We start from the raw sequence: 22,161 nt of genomic DNA on the forward strand, positions 1-22,161 counted from the left end.
ATGATTTTACAAATTAAGCACCAAAACATCATGTTATACAACAAATTTAGCAGAAAAAGTAGTTCAATACGCAGTAATGCTATGTAGTAATTACTGTATTTACGAATTTAGCACCAAAATTTCACGATGTATTGAGAACATTGACTACAATAAACCAGAACGTTGGATAAGCGAGTGTTGGATAAGTGAGACTCTACTGTAATAATAATAATGGCATAGAATCCTAGTAATAGAAGAGACCTCCAAGGCTCATCCAGTCCAAATCCCTTCTGCCGGGCGGGAAAAGCACAATCCGATCCTCCCTGACAGATGGCCATCCAGCCTCTGATAAACAACAACAGTAATAACAGCATAGAATATATTATTAGCCTTGGATATTCTTGGGAAAGGTGAATGACCCTATGGTGTTTGTGTTGTTGCCTGTATTCATAAGATTCCACCTCACTTTCTGTCCCTGTGATCATTGAATTTTGAAATATTTCGGCTTGTTGTGGAAACAAGGATTGGTAAGAATGTTTCCCATGAGCATAACTCTTTCTGGAGTGGATTTCCCTATTTAGAGGTAGATTCCTCTCCCTTCCTGTTGTCTCAACCCCGTTCCTAACTAGGAGTCAATTGTAACTCGGGGACTGCCTGTAATCTACTTGAGGAAAATAGATTGTACATCTAACTAGGACTCCATAAGAGTGAGACTCCGGAGCTGGAGACCTTGATATCAGGTGTTTACTCCGTTTGGTCCAAGCAACGCTCTCCCTTCTCGCCTCCCTCTTTTTCCTTTCTTTTGAGACGGAGCTGCAATGCTTCATTACAAGCATATTGTCCCCATTTGCCCTCCGTCTTTCGGCGCATAACATGGAGCTCCTTCCTTTGGAGATGACACGGTTTTGATCGGTCATTCTGCTTGTTGCCAAATGTTTTATGCTGCGCCTTCCGTCTATTTCCCATGTCTCTTAAATATTCCATGAGAAGAATGCGTCTCTCTCCAGTTTTGCCAAATTGTGGAAACAACGCAATATTTTGGGCATGAAATGGAGGGAGGACAGAGGGGCAAACCGCAAAAAAAGTCTACTTTGGTGCATCAAAATCTTAAGATAAGATAAGGCCAAAGTGTCAGGTGGCAACACAATGTCACAAAAGAGTTGGAAGGAGAAAACCATGTGCAGAAATATTTTATTTTTATTTTATTTTATTTATTAAACTTATATACCGCTACTCCCAGTTTGGCTCGGAGCGGTTTACAAAAATAGATTAAAACAATACACCTGGCTTTAAATATGAATGATAAAGTGGAACATGTTGCAATGCGGAAGGTTTTTGTGCAGCCAAACCCAGGACGCCAAACCACAGGACTCCAAAGTACAGTAGAGTCTCACTTATCCAACGTTCTGGATTATCCAACGCATTTTTGTAGTCAATGACTTTTTTCCGTTATTTTTTTCGGTGGATAAGTGAGACTCTACTGTATCTCGGCTTATACTGGAGTCAATGTTTTCCCAGTTTGTTTGTGGTTAAATTAGGTGCCTCGGCTTACATTCGGGTCGGCTTATACTCGAGTATATACAGTACGTACAGTAGAGTCTCACTTATCCAACACTCACTTATCCAACGTTCTGGATTATCCAACGCATTTTTGTAGTCAATGTTTTCAATACATCGTGATATTTTGGTGCTAAATTCATAAATACAGTAATTACTACGTAGCGTTACTGCCCATTGAACTGCTTTTTCTGTCAAATTTGTTGTATAACATGATGCTTTGGTCCTTAATTTGTAAAATCATAACCTATTTTGATGTTTAATAGGCTTTTTCTTAATCTCTTCTTATTATCCAACACTCGCTTATCCAACGTTCTGCTGGCCCGTTTATGTTGGATCAGTGAGACTCTACTATACTGTAAATAAATAAATAAATAAATAAACAAATACATCTTTACATTGGCTTTTAATGCCTTTTTTCAGTTATTTTCGGTGGATAAGTGAGACTCTATCTCGGCTTATAGTGGAGTCAATGTTTTCCCAGTTTTTTTGTGGTTGAATTAGGTGTCTTGGCTTATATTCGGGTTGGCTTATACTTGAGTATATACGGTAATTTTATTGGTATCTCGGCTTATACTGGAGACAATGTTTTCCCAGTTTATTTGTGGTTAAATTAGGTGCCTCGGCTTATATTCGGGTCGGCTTATACTCGAGTATATAGGGTAATTTTATTGGTATCTTGGCTTATACTGGAGTCAATGTTTTCCCAGTTTTTTTGTGGTAAAATTAGGTGCCTCGGCTTATATTCGGGTCAGCTTATACTCGAGTATATAGGGTAATTTTATTGGTATCTTGGCTTATACTGGAGTCAATGTTTTCCCAGTTTTTTTGTGGTAAAATTAGGTGCCTCTGCTTATATTTGGGTCGGCTTATTCTGGAGTATATACGGTAATTTTATTGGTATCTCGGCTTATACTGGAGTCAATGTTTTCCCAGTTTTTTGTGGTTAAATTAGGTGCCTCGGCTTATATTCGGGTCGGCTTATTCTCGAGTATATAGGGTAATTTTATTGGTATCTTGGCTTATACTGGAGTCAATGTTTTCCCAGTTTTTGTGGTTAAATTAGGTGCCTCGGCTTATATTCGGGTCAGCTTATTCTCGAGTATATACGGTAATTTTATTGGTGCCTCGGCTTATATTCGGGTCGGCTTATTCTCGAGTATATAGGGTAATTTTATTGGTATCTTGGCTTATACTGGAGTCAATGTTTCCCCAGTTTTTTGTGGTTAAATTAGGTGCCTCGGCTTATATTCGGGTCAGCTTATACTCGAGTATATACGGTAATTTTATTGGTGCCTCGGCTTATATTCGGGTCGGCTTATTCTCGAGTATATAGGGTAATTTTATTGGTATCTTGGGTTATACTGGAGTCAATGTTTTCCCAGTTTTTTTGTGGTTAAATTAGGTGCCTTGGCTTATATTTGGGTCGGCTTATACTCGAGTATATACGGTACCTATTAAAATACAGCATATAACAGCATGGATAGCAATATTTCTGCCTCTTTTCCCCTCTTAATCAAGACGCATAATTTCATACGTTCATATTTTAAATGCTTTGAAGTGGAGCCAACGCCATAGCTGTTGTTATTCTTCTTGTTGTTGTTGTTTGTACCTTGCTTTCCTCCCTTAACCAAGGCCCAAAGCGGCTATAATACACAGTAACTCCCACTTGCAAGAACATTCAAGGCTAGGTACAATGCCTCAGTTTGCATTATGGCCCCAAACAGGCCGATTTTTGCAAATCCGGGTCCATAATGGATCCCTTGGCGCCTTCTTGCTCCTTCTTTGTCCAACGTTGTGCTTTAAGGTTGCCTTCGTGCTCCGTTTCCTACATTGCTGCCAGACAAACAACTTCGTATTTGAGTGCCGGTTGTTGACATTTCCCTTGTTTTGCCTCCTTTTAGGAGGGAAATAAAGCCTTTAAAAGCAAACGCAAATGAGTAGGCAGTGGCTTTTAATGTGTTTTAATGGAGTGTTTTGCAGGGAATGGCTTTGAGGCTGGAATGGGGGTCCTGCGGAGCCTTTCTCGCCTTTCACACAAAGTGACACTTCCGCCATCAGCTTTGGACAAATGGACCAATTTCTCCAAATAAAACACAATCAAATGTGATGATTCCTCATTGGCCCACGTGTGCAGACAAGTGGCGGTGGGAAATGATATTGGATCCGAAGCGGGAAATTTATTTATTATTTATTTTCAGTATTTATATTCCGCCCTTCTTTCTCACCCTGAAGGGGACTCAGGGCGCATCACATTATATACATATAGGGCAAACATTCAATGCCCATATACGCATAGAACCGAGACAGAGACAGACGCAGAGGCAATTTAACCTTCTCCTGAGCGGATGTTCAATTCTGGCCACAGGGGGGAGCAGCTGCTTTATCATCCACTTCCTCATTCCAACGTCGTAAATTAGTTAAATTTGTCTCCCCACTTTATAAGTGGTACCTTATTTCCCACTTGATAGATGCAACTATCTTTCAGGTTGCTACCGTATTTCCTCGAAAATAAGACAGTGTCTTATATTAATTTTTGCTCCCAAATTTGCTCTAGGTTTTATTTTCAGGGGATGTCTTATTCTATGAAGAAGAATTCATATTTATTGTGGAACAAAAAAATGAATGTTTATTATATACTGTACAGTAGTTGTCTTCACAAACCAGCATAACCAGGCAAACTGTGAATCCTATCAAGAATTTCTTGTTACTACCAATATTTCCATGTACAACACTTTATGCTATGTACATTTGGTGAGAACCCAAAGGGTGCTCACCAATGCGTCGTCTTCATCATGGAAAGAAGTCAGGAGTGGAGTGCCATCCGCAGGGCTCCGTCCTGGGCCCGGTTCTGTTCAACATCTTTATTAAGGACTTAGACAAAGGGTTAGAAGGCATGATTATCAAGTTTGCAGACAACACCAAACTGGGAGGTATAGCTAACACTCCAGAAGACAGGAGCAGAATTCAAAACGATCTTGACAGACTAGAGAGATGGGCCAAAACTCACAAAATGAAGTTCAACAGGGACAAATGCAAGAGACTTCACTTTGGCAGAAAAAATGGAAATCAAAGATACAGAATGGGGGACGATGCCTGGCTTGACAGCAGTGTGTGCGAAAAAGACCTTGGAGTCCTCGTGGGGAACAAGTTAAACATGAGCCAACAATGTGATGCGGCAGCTGAAAAAGCCAACGGGATTCTGTCCTGCATCAATAGGGGAAGAGCGTCTAGATCCAGGGAAGTCCTGCTCCCCCTCTTTCTATTCTGTCTTGGTCAGACCACACCTGGAATCACACTGGGTCCAATTCTGGGCACCACAGTTGAAGGGAGATGTTGACAAGCTGGAAAGCGTCCAGAGGAGGGTGACTCAAATGATCAAAGGTCTGGAGAACAAGCCCTATGAGGAGCGGCTTAAAGAGCTGGGCATGTTTAGCCTGCAGAAGAGAAGGCTGAGAGGAGACATGAGAGCCATGTACAAATACGTGAAGGGAAGTCATAGGGAGGACTGCAGACTAGGACGCAATGGAACAATGGCTTCAAACTACAGGAAAGGAGATTCCACCTGAACATCAGGAAGAACTTCCTCACGGTGAGAAGGGCTGTTCGAACAGAAGGGCTGTTCGACAGTGGAACTCTCTCCCCCGGGCTGTGTTGGAGGCTCCTTCTTTGGAGACTTTTAAGCAGAGGCTGGATGGCCATCTGTCGGGAGTGCTTTGAATGCGATTTCCTGCTTCTTGGCAGAATGGGGTTGGACTGGATGGCCCATGAGGTCTCTTCCAACTCTACTATTCTATGATTCTATGATTTACCGATCGTGCATGCTCTGGTGTTCTGTTCAACGGGCATGCTTCCAAACAAAAACTTTACTAGGTCTTACTTTTGAGGGAGGCCTTATATTTAGCAATTCAGCAAAACCTCTACTAGGTCTTATTTTCTGGGGATGTCTTATTTTAGGGGAAACAGGGTAGGTCAGCAACGAGCAGGGGCTATTTTTTAATTGATGGGTGCTCACCCCGCCACAGGTTGGCCTCGAACTCATGACCTCATGGTCAGAGTGATTTATTGCAGCTGGCTGCTCACCAGCCTGTGCCACAGCCCGGCCCCTTTGCAAATGCAATAAGGGTCTCAGTGAATCCATGGGGATTGGTGGATGCCGGATAAGTAGTACATTTCATTGATTAGCCCATTGACCGTACCCAAACACATTTAACACATACACATACAGCAATATGCCGGATATGTAGACTTATCTACATAGAGAACTGGATGGGGGGAATGTGTATCTTTTGGTTCTCTTAGAGCACGGGTCCCCAAACTAAGGCCTGGGGTCCACATGTGGCCCATCGAAGCCATTGCTTGTTTATAATGGTATTTTAATTATTTAATTAAAATTAATTAATTATTAAGGGGTGCTTTGCTAGTGCTTTTGGTGCACAAAGGCAGAAGGAGGTTGGACTAAATGGGTTCTCTTCCAACCCTCTTTATTATTATTATTATTATTATTATTATTATTATTATTATTATTATTATTATTATTATTATTATTATGACACAGCAAACAAGACAGATATGCTGGATTTCGTATCACAAAATCCCAAGTCGAATACTTCCCAAGTGTCTAGGACTGTGTGATGTATTTTCGGATGATGCGCACAGATCCCAAGGGCCAGGGCTTCCCAGTTGTCAGTGTCTCTGCCACAGTTTTTAAGCTTGGCTTTGAGCCCATCTTTCAATCTCTTTTCCTGCCCACCAACATTCCGTTTCCCATTCTTGAGTTCGGAGTAGAGCAACTGCTTTGGGAGACGGTGATCTTTGGGCATTCGGACAACGTGGCCTTCAGTCCAGCGGAGTTGATGGCGTAGGAGCATCGCTTCAGTGCTGGTGGTCTTTGCTTCTTCCAGCACACTGACATTTGTCCGCCTGTCTTCCCAAGAGATTGGCAGGATTTTTCTGAGGCAACGCTGATGGAAACGCTCCAGGAGTTGAGTGTGACGTCTGTAGACGGTCCACGTTTCGCAGGGTTGGGAGGACAATGGTTTTGTAAACGAGCACCTTGGTATCTTTACGGATGTCCCGATCCTCAAACCCTCTCTGCTTCATTCAGAAAAATGCTGCACTCGCAGAGCTCAGGCGGTGTTGTATTTCACTGTCGATGTTTACTTTTGTGGAGAGGTGGTTGCCAAGGGAGTGGAAATGGTCAACGTTTTCTAATGTGACACCGTTAAGCTGTATTCCTGGCTTTGCAGAGGGATTCGCTGGTGCCTGTTGGAAGAGCACTTTGGTTTTCTCGATGTTCAGTGAGAGGCCGAGCTTCTCGAGTGCTTCTGCGAAGGTGTTTAGAGTGGCTTGTAGGTCTTCTTCTGAATGCGCACAGACTACGTTGTCATCGGCATATTGGAGTTCTATAACAGATGTTTGTGGTGACCTTGGTTTTGGCTTTCAGTCTGCTGAGGTTAAATAGCTTGCTATCTGTCCGATAGATGATTTCCACTCTGGTCGGAAGCTCCCCATGAACAAGGTGAAGTATCATAGCGATGAAGATGGAAAATAAGCCGGGGGCAATAACACATCCCTGTTTGACACCTGAATCCACCTTAAATGGGTCACTTTGCGAGCCGTTGCTGTCCAAGACTACTATAATGTGCTCTATGTGCCCCAGAAGAATGTTTAGAAATTTCAACTTCTGGATAATGTGCATAATGTAGTTGGTTTGAGTGGAAGCAGCTGCTTTGCATGGCTGTCAATGGGGCAGCCATGGACACAAATGCGTGAATTAGCCTTCCAAGGTTGCATCGCTTTGGCTGGGCTTGAAGCGCTGCATTAAAGCCATGCCTGATGCAACAGCATTTGCTGATTGGCACCGGCGGTTGCTTGCCACGGTTCATTGTTTGATTAAAATGCCTGCATACATAATTGGGCTTATTGCGCGGCTCTCCCTTTCCCGCGCCCAATTTGCATTTTCACCCACCGCTCGGAAAAGATTGACAAAGGCATTTATTTCAAACGGGGGGAAAACAATAATACAGTCGCGTATTTTAAAATGGGTTTTAACGCTTTCAGTGGTTTTAATGATTCATTTGTAAATAGCACTAGGTTTCATTCTGTTTTAATGGTCAAAGCCTTTAGAGTTTTAAATTGTACACGGTGCCGTTTGTACTACAATCATCATCATCATCATCATCATCATCATCATCATCATCATCATCATCATGGCTGCCTGATATGGGTTGATTCCATTCTTCCTCTTGTCTGCATTTCTCCTTACTTTGAGCCACGTTCAGTGGGTTAAATCCCAACAGTTGTAACTAGAGCAGTGATGGGCAATCTTTTGCACTTGGTGTGTCAAAATTCACCAAAAAACCTAGCATGACTTGGGTGGTGTGTCACTTTGAGAAAAAAAACCATAATTTCACAATATGTATAGTTTAAATAACAAAAATGTATAATCTATATATATAAAAGAGTGATGGAATTGTCAGGGGATGATGGGTAGCAGAGTGTAATCCAAGAATTCACCATCCCGGTCTTCACCTCCTTCTCCAGACTGTCTCCCCATGTGGAAAAACAGCACTGGACAAACACACTCCAGCAGACGAGGGTTCGGTTGGAAATCCAACGGCAATCAATCTTTATTTACATGACTATATACAAAATAGAGCAAATCAGTCCTTCCTCCATGAGTGCTCTTGTCGAAGCGAACTCATGCACACACACTGCTCTCAAGACACTCCTCTGCCTTCCACAGGACAAGGAAAAAGGTCCCGGTCAAAACAAACTTGACCCCATTGGTCCTGTGATATGTCAATCATAGCAGACTATCATTAACTCCATAACTGCTGAAATGCCTTGCCGAAAAACTAACACATAAGGCATTTCTAACAACCCAGATTGATTTTAACATTTCACAATACACAATACCCTGACAGGAATCCCAGCGACCGACAAAACGACAAAACTAAAGGGCCCCCAACCTCGAAAATTGACAGCACAACCCCTCATCCACGCCTCTAGGTTGATACAAGAAAAATAAAAATGAAGTCCTAATTAGAGGGAGAGGAATAATTGTTTTTTATCCAATTGCTGCCAGTTAGAAGGCTAAGCTCCACCCACTTGGTCTCCTAGCAACCCACTCAGCCCAGGGGACAGGCAGAGTTAGGCCTCACTTAGACCTCTTCCACACTGCCTATAAAATACAGATTATCAGATTTGAACTTGATTATTTTGACTCCACACTGCCATATAATCCACTTCAGTGTGCATTTTATACAGCTGTGTAGAAGAGGCTTCATATAATCCAGGTCTAAGCAGAAAATATAAGATTATCAATATGCAGTAGAGTCTCACTTATCCAACATAAACAGGCCGGCAGAATGTTGGATAAGTGAATATGTTGGATAATAAGGAGGCATTAAGGAAAAGCCTGTTAAACTTCAAATTAGGTTATGATTTTACAAATGAAGCACCAAAACATCATGTTATTCAACAAATTTGACAGAAAAAAGTGGTTCAATATGCAGTAATGCTATGTAGTAATTACTGTATTTACAAATTTAGCACCAAAATATCATGATATATTGAAAACATTGACTACAAAAATGTGTTGGATAATCCAGAATGTTGGATAAGCGAGCATTGGATAAGTGAGATTCTACTGTATTTATCTATTTATTTACAGTATTTATATGCTGCCCATCTCACCTTGAAGGGGACTCGGGGCGGATCACAATGTACATATACATGGCAAACATTCAATGCCATAAGACATACGACACACACAGACAAAGACACAGAGGCTATTTAACATTTTCCAGCTTCTGGCTTCATGAGGGTATGCTCAATTCCGGCCACAGGGGGAGCTGCTGCTTCATCATCATCCACTGTGACACCGAGTCCTTGATGGAGTACTTCCACATTCTTCTGCACACGCGATGCTAGACATTTTTATGGTGACTTAAATTACAGTAGAGTCTCATTTATCCAACACTCGCTTATCCAACGTTCTGAATTATCCAATGCATTTTTGTAGTCAATGTTTTTCAATACATCGTGATATTTTGGTGCTAAATTCGTAAATACAGTAATTACTACATAGCATTACTGTGTATTGAACTACGTTTTCTGTCAAATTTGTTGTATAACATGATGTTTTGGTGCTTAGTTTGTAAAATCATAACCTAATTTGATGTTTAATAGGCTTTTGCTTAATCTCTCCTTATTATCCAACATATTGACTTATTCTGCCGGCCCATTTACATTGGACAAGCGAGACTCTACTGTAGTTAAATTAGCCTCCCCGAAATTTTCCTACTTGACAGATGCAACTGTCTTTTGAGTTGCTTAGGTAAACAACGAGCTAGGCTATTTAATGGTCGGGCTCAATCCAACCCGGCAACATAGGCAAAAGTTTACTATTTTCTGGCTTGTGGTCCCTTCATGTGCATCTTGGACAAAACAATCCCAAGTGTAATAACAAAATCTGGAGGCCTGTGAGTAGAACATATTCGCTTATCCAACATTCTGCCGGCCCGTTTATGTTGGATAAGCGAGACTCTACTGTATATCACATTTCTGCTGCTGGGGAAGTGGAAGGGTGGTGCATGAAATCTACAATACAACATTCCTTTGGTCTTTTTTTTTTTTAACAGCAAAGCAATTAGTTTATGTGCTTGTTCTGTAAATGAGAGTTACAAATTGATTTAAATCAATTATTTAGATTATTTAAACAAGACAATCCCCTCCCTCCTGTGTTGATTTCAATCAGGTTTGGGGGGCACTTATTTAAATTGCCGTGATTTAAAACAAGGCAGCCCCAGGCTTTGTAAATAGCCCATAAATTGGTTTGGAAAGCTTGGTGCCTTTCAGACAGATAGATGCGCAAGCCTGTCCTTGTTGAAAGCAAAATGCTAAGGATTTAACGATCACACCTTCGTTTGTAGCGATACCATTTGCATAGACCAGGGGTCCCCAAACTTTTTAAGCCGAGGGCCGGTCCACAATCCTTTAGACTGTTGAGGGGCCGGATTATCATTTGAAAAAAATATAAATAAATTCCAATGCACACTGCATTTGTCTTATTTGTAGTGCAAAAACAACAACAAGAACAATGAAAGAACAATACAATATTTAAAAATAAAAACAATTTTAACCAACATACATTTATCAGGATTTCAATGGGAAGTGTGGTCCTGCTTCTGGCCAATGAGATAGTCAAGTTAGTTAGGGTTGTTGTTGTTGTTGTTGTTGTATGCCTTCAAGTCATTTCAGACTTTGGGTGAGCCCAAGTCTAAAATGTATTTATTTATTTACTGCATTTATTTACTACATTTGTATCACACCCTTCTCACCCCAAAGGGGACTCAGAGTGGCTTACAAATTATATGTATATACAATATATTATATTATTAGCATAGCACAATATATATCAGCATTATATATTACTATATTGAACTATACCACTATACTGTAATATTATTAGTAATATTATATGTAATATAGAATATATAATTAATATTATTATATGGTATTATTATTAGTGTTATATTGTATTACCTTATAATACTATTATCAATATTATATGTATATACAATATATTATATTATAAAACTGAGGGCGGGGGCCAGGTAAATGACCTCGGAGGGCCGCATCCGGCCCCTGGGCCTTAGTTTGGGGACCCCTGGCATAGACCTCTGGAGTTTTCTATCCTGTTTTCATAACCCATGCATCCTGGTGCATCCCCACCAACTCCATCTTCTCTTGATGTTATCTGCAGATCTCTTGCTTTTCTAACACGGTCCCGAGGAGTGATGGGGGACAACGGGAGAGAAGGAGACTTCTTCTGAATGAGTTCCCGGGCCTTCCCTTTTGAGGCATGGTTGCACGGTGAGTCTGGCAATACTTTGCATGCATTTCCCGTTCACGATGCATTTTCCCATTCATTCGCCTCCTTGTCCTTCCTGGGAATAGCAGAAAGGATCCCCGCTTGTTGGGACCTCTTTTTTTGTTATTACAGTAGAGTCTCACTTATCCAAGACTTACTTATCCAAGGTTCTGGGTTATTCAAGGCATTTTTGTAGTCAGTGTTTTCAATATATTGTGATATTTTGGTACTAAATATAGTAATTCCAACATAACATTATTGTGTATTGAACTACAGTAGAGTCTCACTTATCCAAGACTCGCTTATCCAAGGTTCTGGATTATCCAAGGCATTTTTGTAGTCAATGTTTTCAATATATCGTGATATTTTGGTGCTAAATACAGTAATTCCAACATAATATTATTGTGTATTGAACTACAGTAGAGTCTCACTTATCCAAGACTCGCTTATCCAAGGTTCTGGATTATCCAAGGCATTTTTGTAGTCAATGTTTTCAATATATCGTGATATTTTGGTGCTAAATACAGTAATTCCAACATAACATTATTGCGTATTGAACTACAGTAGAGTCTCACTTATCCAAGACTCGCTTATCCAAGGTTCTGGATTATCCAAGGCATTTTTGTAGTCAATGTTTTCAATATATCGTGATATTTTGGTGCTAAATACAGTAATTCCAACATAACATTATTGCGTATTGAACTACAGTAGAGTCTCACTTATCCAAGACTCGCTTATCCAAGGTTCTGGATTATCCAAGGCATTTTTGTAGTCAATGTTTTCAATATATCGTGATATTTTGGTGCTAAATACAGTAATTCCAACATAACATTATTGCGTATTGAACTACAGTAGAGTCTCACTTATCCAAGACTCGCTTATCCAAGGATCTGGATTATCCAAGGCATTTTTGTAGTCAATGTTTTCAATATATTGTGATATTTTGGTGCTAAATACAGTAATTCCAACATAATATTATTGTGTATTGAACTACAGTAGAGTCTCACTTATCCAAGACTCGCTTATCCAAGGTTCTGGATTATCCAAGGCATTTTTGTAGTCAATGTTTTCAATATATCGTGATATTTTGGTGCTAAATACAGTAATTCCAACATAACATTATTGCGTATTGAACTACAGTAGAGTCTCACTTATCCAAGACTCGCTTATCCAAGGTTCTGGATTATCCAAGGCATTTTTGTAGTCAATGTTTTCAATATATCGTGATATTTTGGTACTAAATATAGTAATTCCAACATAACATTATTGCGTATTGAACTACAGTAGAGTCTCACTTATCCAAGACTCGCTTATCCAAGGATCTGGATTATCCAAGGCATTTTTGTAGTCAATGTTTTCAATATATCGTGATATTTTGGTGCTAAATACAGTAATTCCAACATAACATTATTGCGTATTGAACTACAGTAGAGTCTCACTTATCCAAGACTCGCTTATCCAAGGATCTGGATTATCCAAGACATTTTTGTAGTCAATGTTTTCAATATATTGTGATATTTTGGTGCTAAATTCGTAAATACAGTAATTACAACATAGCCTTATTTCGTATTGAACTACTTTTTCTGTCAAATTCGCTGTATAACATGATGTTTTGGTGTTTAATTTGTAAAATCATAACCTAATTTGATCTTTAATAGGCTTTTCCTTAATCCCTCCTTATTATCCAAGATATTCGCTTATCCAAGGTTCTTCCAGCATGTTTAGCTTGGATAAGTAAGACTCTACTGTAGTTCCAGAAGTCTTTATCTCATTTATGCCTCATTTGCAACAACCATGAGAACAGTAAGCACACTTAACACAACACATATTTGCACCAATTAGTGAGTGAGTTTCAGTATAACATAATAGTGTTAAAGTATGGAAGTGAAAGGAGAAAGTCCCATGTTCCAGTCCCCAGTCATCTGTAAAACTGTTCATAGAGATGCTTTAAATTGTGGAGTTTTGTTACTAGTTTTATTTTTCATTCCTTGGATTGTATGTTTTGTATTTATGTTTACCATTTGTATTACAGTACAAGGTTCTGCCAGCTCGTTTAGCTTGGATAAGTGAGACTCTATTGTATTTTAAATTATTGTATGGTTCTGTTTATTATGCGTATTGTATTGTACTGCATTGTTTTTATCATACAGTAGAGTCTCACTTATCCAACATAAACGGGCCGGCAGAACCTTGGATAAGCGAATATTTTGGATAATAAGCAGGGATTAAGGAAAAGCCTATTAAACATCAAATTAGGTTATGATTTTACAAATTAAGCACCAAAACATCATGTTATACAACAAATTTGACAGAAAAAGTAGTTCAATACGCAGTAATGTTATGTTGTAATTGTTGAAGTGGGAATGATTGTATATAGAGTTGTTTAAATGTAATTGAGTTATAGTGTTGCAATGTGAGCTGTAGATTGCATCATGTACTGTCTGCTGTCCACTATGCGAGTGTGTAGAGTTAACTGTGTATTGCATCAGACAGCAGAGATGATTATAAATAGCTCCCTGTGTTATCTGTTCTTCCCTCTGCCCTCTGCTCTCTGCCTCTCTGAACTCTGTCTGTATATATTGTCTTGAGAGTTTTCCGTTTGTTAGTAAACCTTTTGTAGATAGCCAAACAGGCTTCAGCCTCTTTATTGGTGCCAGTGATTCTTCTTTGATCTTCCGCTGTATGTGTGTTTATCCAAACCACGCGCGCTATGACAGTAATTACTGTATTTATGAATTTAGCATCAAAATATCATGATAGATTGAAAACATTGACTACAAAAATGCTTTGGATAATCCATAACCTTGGATAAGCGAGTCTTGGATAAGTGAGACTCTACTGTATTGGAAACCGCCCAGAGTCCTCTGAGGAGATAGGGCAGTATATACATAAAGATTGTTGTTATTGTTATTATTATTATTATTATTATTATTATTATTATTATTATTATTATTAGTGTTGTAAGCAACTTTGAGTCTCTTCTGAGAGATGGAATATAAATACTACTACAACTGATAGCTCCTGCTTGGAGTATTTTCATTTTAATGACTTTGCAATCCCATAGATATTGCTTCCTTTCTTTGTCAGCTGTTGGCATCAATAGGACCTTTTGAACTATTTCGTGTTGGTACGAATGGCGCAATAATGGAGCAATAATGGAGTCCCCAAACTAAGGCCCGGGGGCTGGATGCGGCCCTTTAAGGTCATTTACCTGGCCCCTGTCCTAAACTTTAGACAGGGTTGACCTAAGTCTAGCTGGTTTTTGGAGGCCTCTTTGCTTAGTTATGGCCTTATAAGACCATTTAGATGGTTTTTGGAGGTCACTTTCCTTACCTATTGTCCTATGAGACCACCTAGATGCCCTTTGAGGGTCCCTTTCCTTACCTATGGTTTTATGAGATTGTCTAGATGCCCTTTGGGGCCCCTTTCCTTTGCTATGATCTTATGAAACCATCTAGGTGGTCTTTGAGGTCCCTTTCCTTACCTATGGTCTTATGAGACCATCTAGATGGTCTTTGGAGGTCTCTTTGCTTAGCTACGGCCTTGTAAGACCATCTAGATGGCTTTTGGAGGTCACTTTCCTTACCTATGGTTTTATGAGATTGTCTAGATGGCCTTTGGGGTTCCCTTTCCTTACCTATGGTCTTATGAGACCATCTAGGTGGTCTTTGAGGTCCCTTTCCTTACCTATGGTCTTCTGATGTCCTGATGAGATCATCTAGATGGCTTTTGGAGGTCACTTTCCTTACCTATGGTTTTATGAGACCATCTAGATGGTCTTTGATGTCCCTATTAATGGGGAGAGCATGCATTTTGAACAGACCCAAATATCTGCACATTGCTTTCAGTGGGGCTCCGTTGTGGTGAAGAGAGAATGTGTTGCATTCTGTTGAATTCACTCCTTGCAGTTCCGCACTGTTCTTTCTCTGATCCTCGGTGGTGGGTTCATCCTTGGCTTCCCAAGCGCCTGCTTTGCTGTCACAATCTGAAGTGGTCCTCGGTGTCTCTAATGAAAAGAGGTGAAATAACTTTGTGTTGCGCTGCCGCATTCCGACCTTGGCGTTCGATGAGAGCGGGGAACCATTGCGCTGCTTGCGCTTGTCTCTCTGGGGCGCCGATACCTGCCTTGATAATTAAATCCAAAGATCGCACAGGTTTCGCTGTGTTCCTGTAAGCAACAGTGTGTTCTCCTTTGGGTTTGTTTTAAATATCGCCTGTTTAGGAACGAACCCCAGTTGATCTCTAGGTAAACGGAATTTGCGTTGCAGCGTGAAATGACTTGTGTGCTTCTGTGCGGTGTCGGTGTCACGTCGACATTGGGGCAAAAGTTGCTTTGCACATTGAACACCTGTAATGGCACTCTTGCAAAATCACCCCAAAGCTTGGTTGCTGTCGGTTTTCCAGGCTATATGGCCCTGTTCCAGAAGCACCCTCTCCTGATGTTTCAACCACATCTATGGCAGGCATTCTTAGAGGTTGTGAGGTGTGTTGGAAAGTAGGCGAGTGGGGTTTATATATCTGTGGAATAATGATCAGGGTGGGAGAAAGAACTCTTCTATGTTTGAGACAAGTGTGAATGTTGCAGTTGGCCACCTTGATTAGCACTGAATGGCCTTGCAGCTTCAAAGCCTGGCTGCACTTGATAAACTGGCCTCAACACAGCATGTTATCTGAGAAGACAGAAATGCTGGACCGCTCTCACAACCACCATGTCAGGCTACACAGAGAAGCCACTGAAATTCAAAAGCGGGTGGACAATTTCAACAGAACGGAGAAAACCATGAAAATGAACAAAATCTGGCTACCAGTATTTTAAAACTGTAAAATTAGGACAGTAAATAAAGAACAACACTCTCAAAACAGGGGAATTCCAGACAGGAAACAATTAGGGCCAGCTAACACCTCCCAACAAAGGATTCCCCTAGGCAGGAAACAGCCAGACCTTGAGGTTTCCAGGCTATTCAATGCTAATCAGGCTGACCAGTTGCAACATTCACACCTTCCTCAAGCAGACAAGAGTTCTTTCTCCCACCCTGAACATTATTCCACAAATTTATTTATTTTTATTTATTATTTATTTACAGCATTTATATTCCGCCCTTCTTTCTCACCCCGAAGGGGACTCAGGGCGGATCACATGACACATATAGGCAAACATTCAATGCCTTTTAACATAGAACAAAGACAAGACAAACATGGCTCCAAGCGGGCCTCGAACTCATGACCTCCTGGCCAATCATTGCAGTGATTCATCACAGCTGCTCTCCAGCCTGCGCCACAGCCCGAATATATAAACAAATATATAAACACACCCCTCTTTCCTAGTTTCCAACACCTCACAACCTCTGAGGATGCCTGCCTTAGATGTGGGCGAAATATCAGGAGAGAATGCTTCTGGAACATAGCCATACAGCCCAGAAAACTCACAGCAGCCTAGTGATTCCGGCTATGAAAGTCTTTGACAACACACTCCAAAGCTTGTTTGGACAGAGTTGACTCACCCAATACCTCTTGCAACTGATTTGTCAGGCTAGCATAGACTTTGGCCCATATTTATTGAAAACCATATTAAAAAGCAACTGGTTTCCTTCATGTCAAGCATTGGGTGGAGCTCTCCATGGTGCTAAACCCATTCCGGAAAGGGATTGCTGAGTTTCAAGATGATGGGGGTTCCTTGGAGGACGAGGGGGATGATGGGTTTCCCATGAATGAGTCTGTGTGTGATCAGAATGACTGACAGGCCTCAGATCAGAGAGAAGTACAGTAGAGTCTCACTAATCCAAGCTAAACGGGCCGGCAGAAGCTTGGATAAGCGAATATCTTGGATTATAAGGACTGATCAAGGAAAAGCCTATTAAACATCAAATTAGGTTATGATTTTACAAATTAAGCACCAAAACTTCATGTTATACAACAAATTTGACAGAAAAGGTAGTTCAATACGCAGTAATGTTATGTTGTAATTACAGTAGAGTCTCACTTATCCAACACTCGCTTATCCAACGTTCTGGATTATCCAACGCATTTTTGTAGTCAATGTTTTCAATACAACGTGATATTTTGGTGCTAAATTCGTAAATACAGTAATTACTACACAGCATTACTGTGTATTGAACTACTTTTTCTGTAAATTTTGTTGTAAAACATGGTGTTTTGGTGATTAATTTGTGAAATCATAACCTAATTTGATGTTTAATAGGCTTTTCCTTAGTCTCTCCTTATTATCCAACATATTTGCTTATCCAATGTTCTGTCGGCCCGTTTACGTTGGATAAGCGAGACTCTACTGTACTGTATTTACGAATTTAGCACCAAAATATCACGATATATTGGAAACATTGACTACAAAAATGGCTTGGATTATCCAGAGGCTTGGATTAGCGAGGCTTGGATTAGTGAGACTCTACTGTACCCGCAAGTGCAGAGGAGTCAGGAGATGCTTGAGATTCCAATGTCCGTTCCTTAGCATCCGGGGAAAAATCTATTTCTCTTGGGAATTGGGCTTCAGGGCCTTCTGAAGGTATAGACCAGGGGTCCCCAAACTAAGGCCCGGGGACCGGATGCGGCCCTCCAAGGTCATTTACCTGGCCCCCGCCCTCAGTTTTATAATATAATATTTTTATATCAGTTTTAATAATATAATCTATTATATATACATAATAAATGAGTGATGGCATCACGGTGACCAACAAAACAACAAAACTACAGGCCCCCCAACCTCGAAATTTGACAACACAACCCATCATCCATGCCTCTAGGTTGATACAACAAAAAGAAAAGAAAAATAAAGTCCTAATTAGAGGTAAAGGAATAATTGCTTTTATCCAATTGCTGCCAGTTAGAGGACTAATCTCTGCCCACTTGGTCTCCTAGCAACCAACTCAGCCCAGGGAACAGGCAGACTTAGGCCTCTCTTAGGCCTCTTCCACAGATTATCTAATTTGCACTGGATTATATGGCAGTGTAGACTCAAGGCCCTTCCACACAGCTATATAACCCATTTGTAATGGACTTAATGTCAGGGGAAAACCTTTACCCTTTACCTTAACTACCACCAATTCCTCAATAATTTATTTCCCATACCACCAGACTTCGCCACAGCAACGCGTGGCGGGCACAGCTGGTATATACATATAATCTTGATAATAATATTATAATGTTATACAATATAATAGTAATAATAATACCATATAATAATATTAATTATATGTTATATATTACATATAATATTACAGTATAGTGGTATAGTTCAATGTAGTAATATATAATGCTAATATTGTGCTATGTTAATAATCTATATATATAAAAGAGTGATGGCATCAGGGCAGTGGACAAAACAACAAAACTACAGGCCCCCCAACCTCGAAATTTGACAACACAACCCATCATTCACGGCTCTAGGTTGATACAACAAAAAGAAAAGAAAAATAAAGTCCTAATTACAGGGAGAGGAATCATAGTTTTTATCCAATTGCTGCCAGTTTGAAGGCTAAGCTCCACCCACTTGGTCTCCTAGCAACCTACTCAGCCCAGGGAACAGGCACAGTTAGGCCTCACTTAGGCCTCTTCCACAGATTATCAGATTTTAACTGGATTATATGGCAGTGTAGACTCAAGGCCCTTCCACACAGCTATATAACTCATTTAGAATCTTATATTATCTGCTTTGAATTGGATTATCTTGACTCCACACTGCCATATAATCCACTTCAGTATGCATACTGAAAATAAAGGCAACCATACAACAGACATTCAATACCACCACTACCTCAACAATTTCTCACCAACACCACCAGACAAGGCCACAGCAACGCGTGGCCGGGCACAGCTAGTCTATCTTCTATATATATAAAAGAGTGATGGCATCATGGCGACCCACAAAACAACAAAACTACAGGCCCCCCAACCTCGAAATTTGACAACACAACCCATCATCCATGCCTCTAGGTTGATACAACAAAAAGAAAAGAAAAATAAAGTCCTAATTAGAGAGAGAGGAATAATTGCTTTTATCCAATTGCTGCCAGTTAGAAGGCTAGGCTCCTCCAACTTGGTCTCCTAGCAACCCAATAAAAAATAATAAAAAACACTAAAAATTAATAGAATAAAATACTATAATACCAAAAATAACTATAAATAATACAAGAAAATAATAAAATATAATAAATAAAAATATAACTTACAATAAAATTAATAAAAAATTGCAAATAATGTCAAATAAAAATTACACAGCAATTTTTAACCAATACCACCACCACTTTGCCACAGCAACGCGTGGCCGGGCACAGCTAGTATTACATATAATAGTACAGTATAGTGGTATAGTTCAATCTAGTAATATATAATGCTAATATTGTGCTATGTTAATAATATAATATATTGTATGTACATACAGCTGCTCTGAGTCCCCTTCGGGGTGAGAAGGGTGGGATATAAATGTAGTAAATAAAGGTAGTAAATAAATAATTAATTTTAGGCTTAGGCTCGCCCAAAGTCTGAAATGACTTGAAGACACACAACAACAACAACAATCCTAATTAACCTGACTATCTCATTGGCCAGTAGCAGGCCCACACTTTCCATTGAAATCCTGATAGGTTTATGTTGGTTAAAATTGTTTTCATTTTCAAATATTGTATTGGTCTTTCATTGTTATTGTTGTTGTTTTTGCACTACAAATAAGATATGCGCAGTGTGCATAGGAATTTGTTTTTTTTTTTTTTTCAAATGATAATTCGGCCCCTCAACAGTCTGAAGGATTGTGGACCAGCCCTCGGCTTTAAAAGTTTGGGGACCCGTGGTATAGATGGTGAGTTTACCCGTGATATCAGATTAGGCCTCAGCAGGGAGGGAGTCAAGGATAGATTAGTTCGCAGTTCAGAAAGACTCCATGAGAAGTCCTTGAGACCCAGGTCTCAAAGGCAATGTTTTCCCAGTTTTTTGTGGTAAAATGAGGTGCCTCGGCTTATATTCGAGTACATACGGTACATTGTGACCCGTCCTGAGTCACCTTTGGGGTGAGAAGGCTGCAATATAAATACTGTAAATAAATAAATATTGATGTCACTCCCAGGTTTTTGTATGGAGCAACGTTTGCCATTGTTTGCAATCTGCCTAAGTCCTCCATCGTGGAGGATGGGAGATTCCTAGTGAGAACAAATAATATAATGCAATCTTACAAAGTCAAAACTGCAAATGTGGAGGGAGGGCTGTACTGGGAAACCTCCTAAGAAATGAATCTTTTAATGACTATTAATAGACTAAACTGGGCAAACGCTTTCCCCCAGTTTCCCAGCTTCTCAAGCTATTTCCAGGCCCTTGGTCCTATATTCTTGGTTTTCATAAAAAAAAATAATCTTTGATTAACGGAGTTATTGATAGAAGAGGGAGTATCTGTTTCAAAGGCAGATCACAATTACATCAGTGGAAGGTATTTAGATCTGGTTTCCTCTCCCCGAGGAAGGGCCGCCAGGCGTTCAGCTGCAAAGATGCTGGCGGTGGAAGTGGGTTAGAAGCAATTAAGAGGAATTTAGCAAAAGTAGATTCGAAAGCGAGTCTCCAATCTCCCGGAATGTCAGGCTCCGAGCTGCCAATCAATCATTCTCTTGTTGAGTTAGGAGCCGGAATGGGGAATGCTTTAGTCCAAACTTTAAGCACGTTTGAATCGTGAGAGGGCATCTACACTGTAGAATTAGTGCAGTTTGACACCACTTTAAACTGCCACAGCTCAAGGCTATGGCATTCTGGGAATTGTCATATGGCGAGGCGCCAGGTCTCTTTGGTTGGGAAGGCTAATGGACCATGGATGATGGGATTTGCAGTACCTTCACCCACATCCAGAGACCGTTGCAAATCCCATCAGCCACGAATATGGACTGAACTTGGCACACAGATCCCTCATGACCCACTTTATGTTATGGTGAGTTTTGGGGGAGGATGGACCATGGATGATGGGATTTGCAGTACCGTCACCCACATCCAGAGACTGCTGCAAATCCCATCAGCCACGAATATGGACCGAACTTGGCACACAGACCAACCAGGACTCACTTTATGTCCTGGTGAGTTTTGGGGGAGGATGGACCATGGATGATGGGATTTTCAGTACTTTCACCCACATCCAGAGACTGCTGCAAACTACATCAGCCACGAATATGGACCGAACTTGGAACACAGTCTGACCAGGATGCACTTTATGTCCTGGTGACTTTTGGGGGAGGATGGACCATGGATGATGGGATTTGCAGTACTTTCACCCACATCCAGAGACTGCTGCAAACCCCATCAACCACAAATATGGACTGAACTTGGCACACGGACCCCTCATGAGCCATTTTACATCCTGGTAAGGTTTGGGGGAGGATGCATCCTGGATGATGGGATTTGCAGTACCTTCATCCACATCCAGAGACTGCTGCAAACCCCATCAGCCACGAATATGGACTGAACTTGGCACACAGATCCCTCATGACCCACTTTATGTTCTGGTGAGTTTTGGGGGAGGATGGACCATGGATGATGGGATTTGCAGTACCGTCACCCACATCCAGAGACTGCTGCAAACCCCATCAGCCACAGATGTGGACCAAACTTGGCACACAGACTAACCAGGACTCACTTTATGTTCTGGTGAGTGTTGGGGGAGGATGCATTCTGGATGATGGGATTTGCAGTACCTTCACCCACATCCAGAGACTGCTGCAAACTACATCAGCCACGAATATGGACCGAACTTGGCACACAGA

General features: G+C 40.6%; 1 protein-coding gene across 3 annotated transcripts in view; it reads left to right on the forward strand.

Annotated features, from left to right (window-relative positions):
* The window catches only part of nexmif (neurite extension and migration factor), a 183,680-nt gene that overhangs the window by 65,180 nt on the left and 96,339 nt on the right, over positions 1–22,161 (forward strand). For all 3 annotated transcript variants that reach the window (XM_062964068.1, XM_062964069.1, XM_062964067.1), the window contains exon 2: positions 11,309–11,418. The gene's annotated coding sequence lies outside the window, so the exon portion shown is untranslated. The remainder of the gene's footprint in view (positions 1–11,308; positions 11,419–22,161) is intronic.

Source organism: Anolis carolinensis, unplaced genomic scaffold, assembly GCF_035594765.1.
Source record: "Anolis carolinensis isolate JA03-04 unplaced genomic scaffold, rAnoCar3.1.pri scaffold_12, whole genome shotgun sequence".
Lineage (NCBI taxonomy): Eukaryota > Metazoa > Chordata > Lepidosauria > Squamata > Dactyloidae > Anolis > Anolis carolinensis.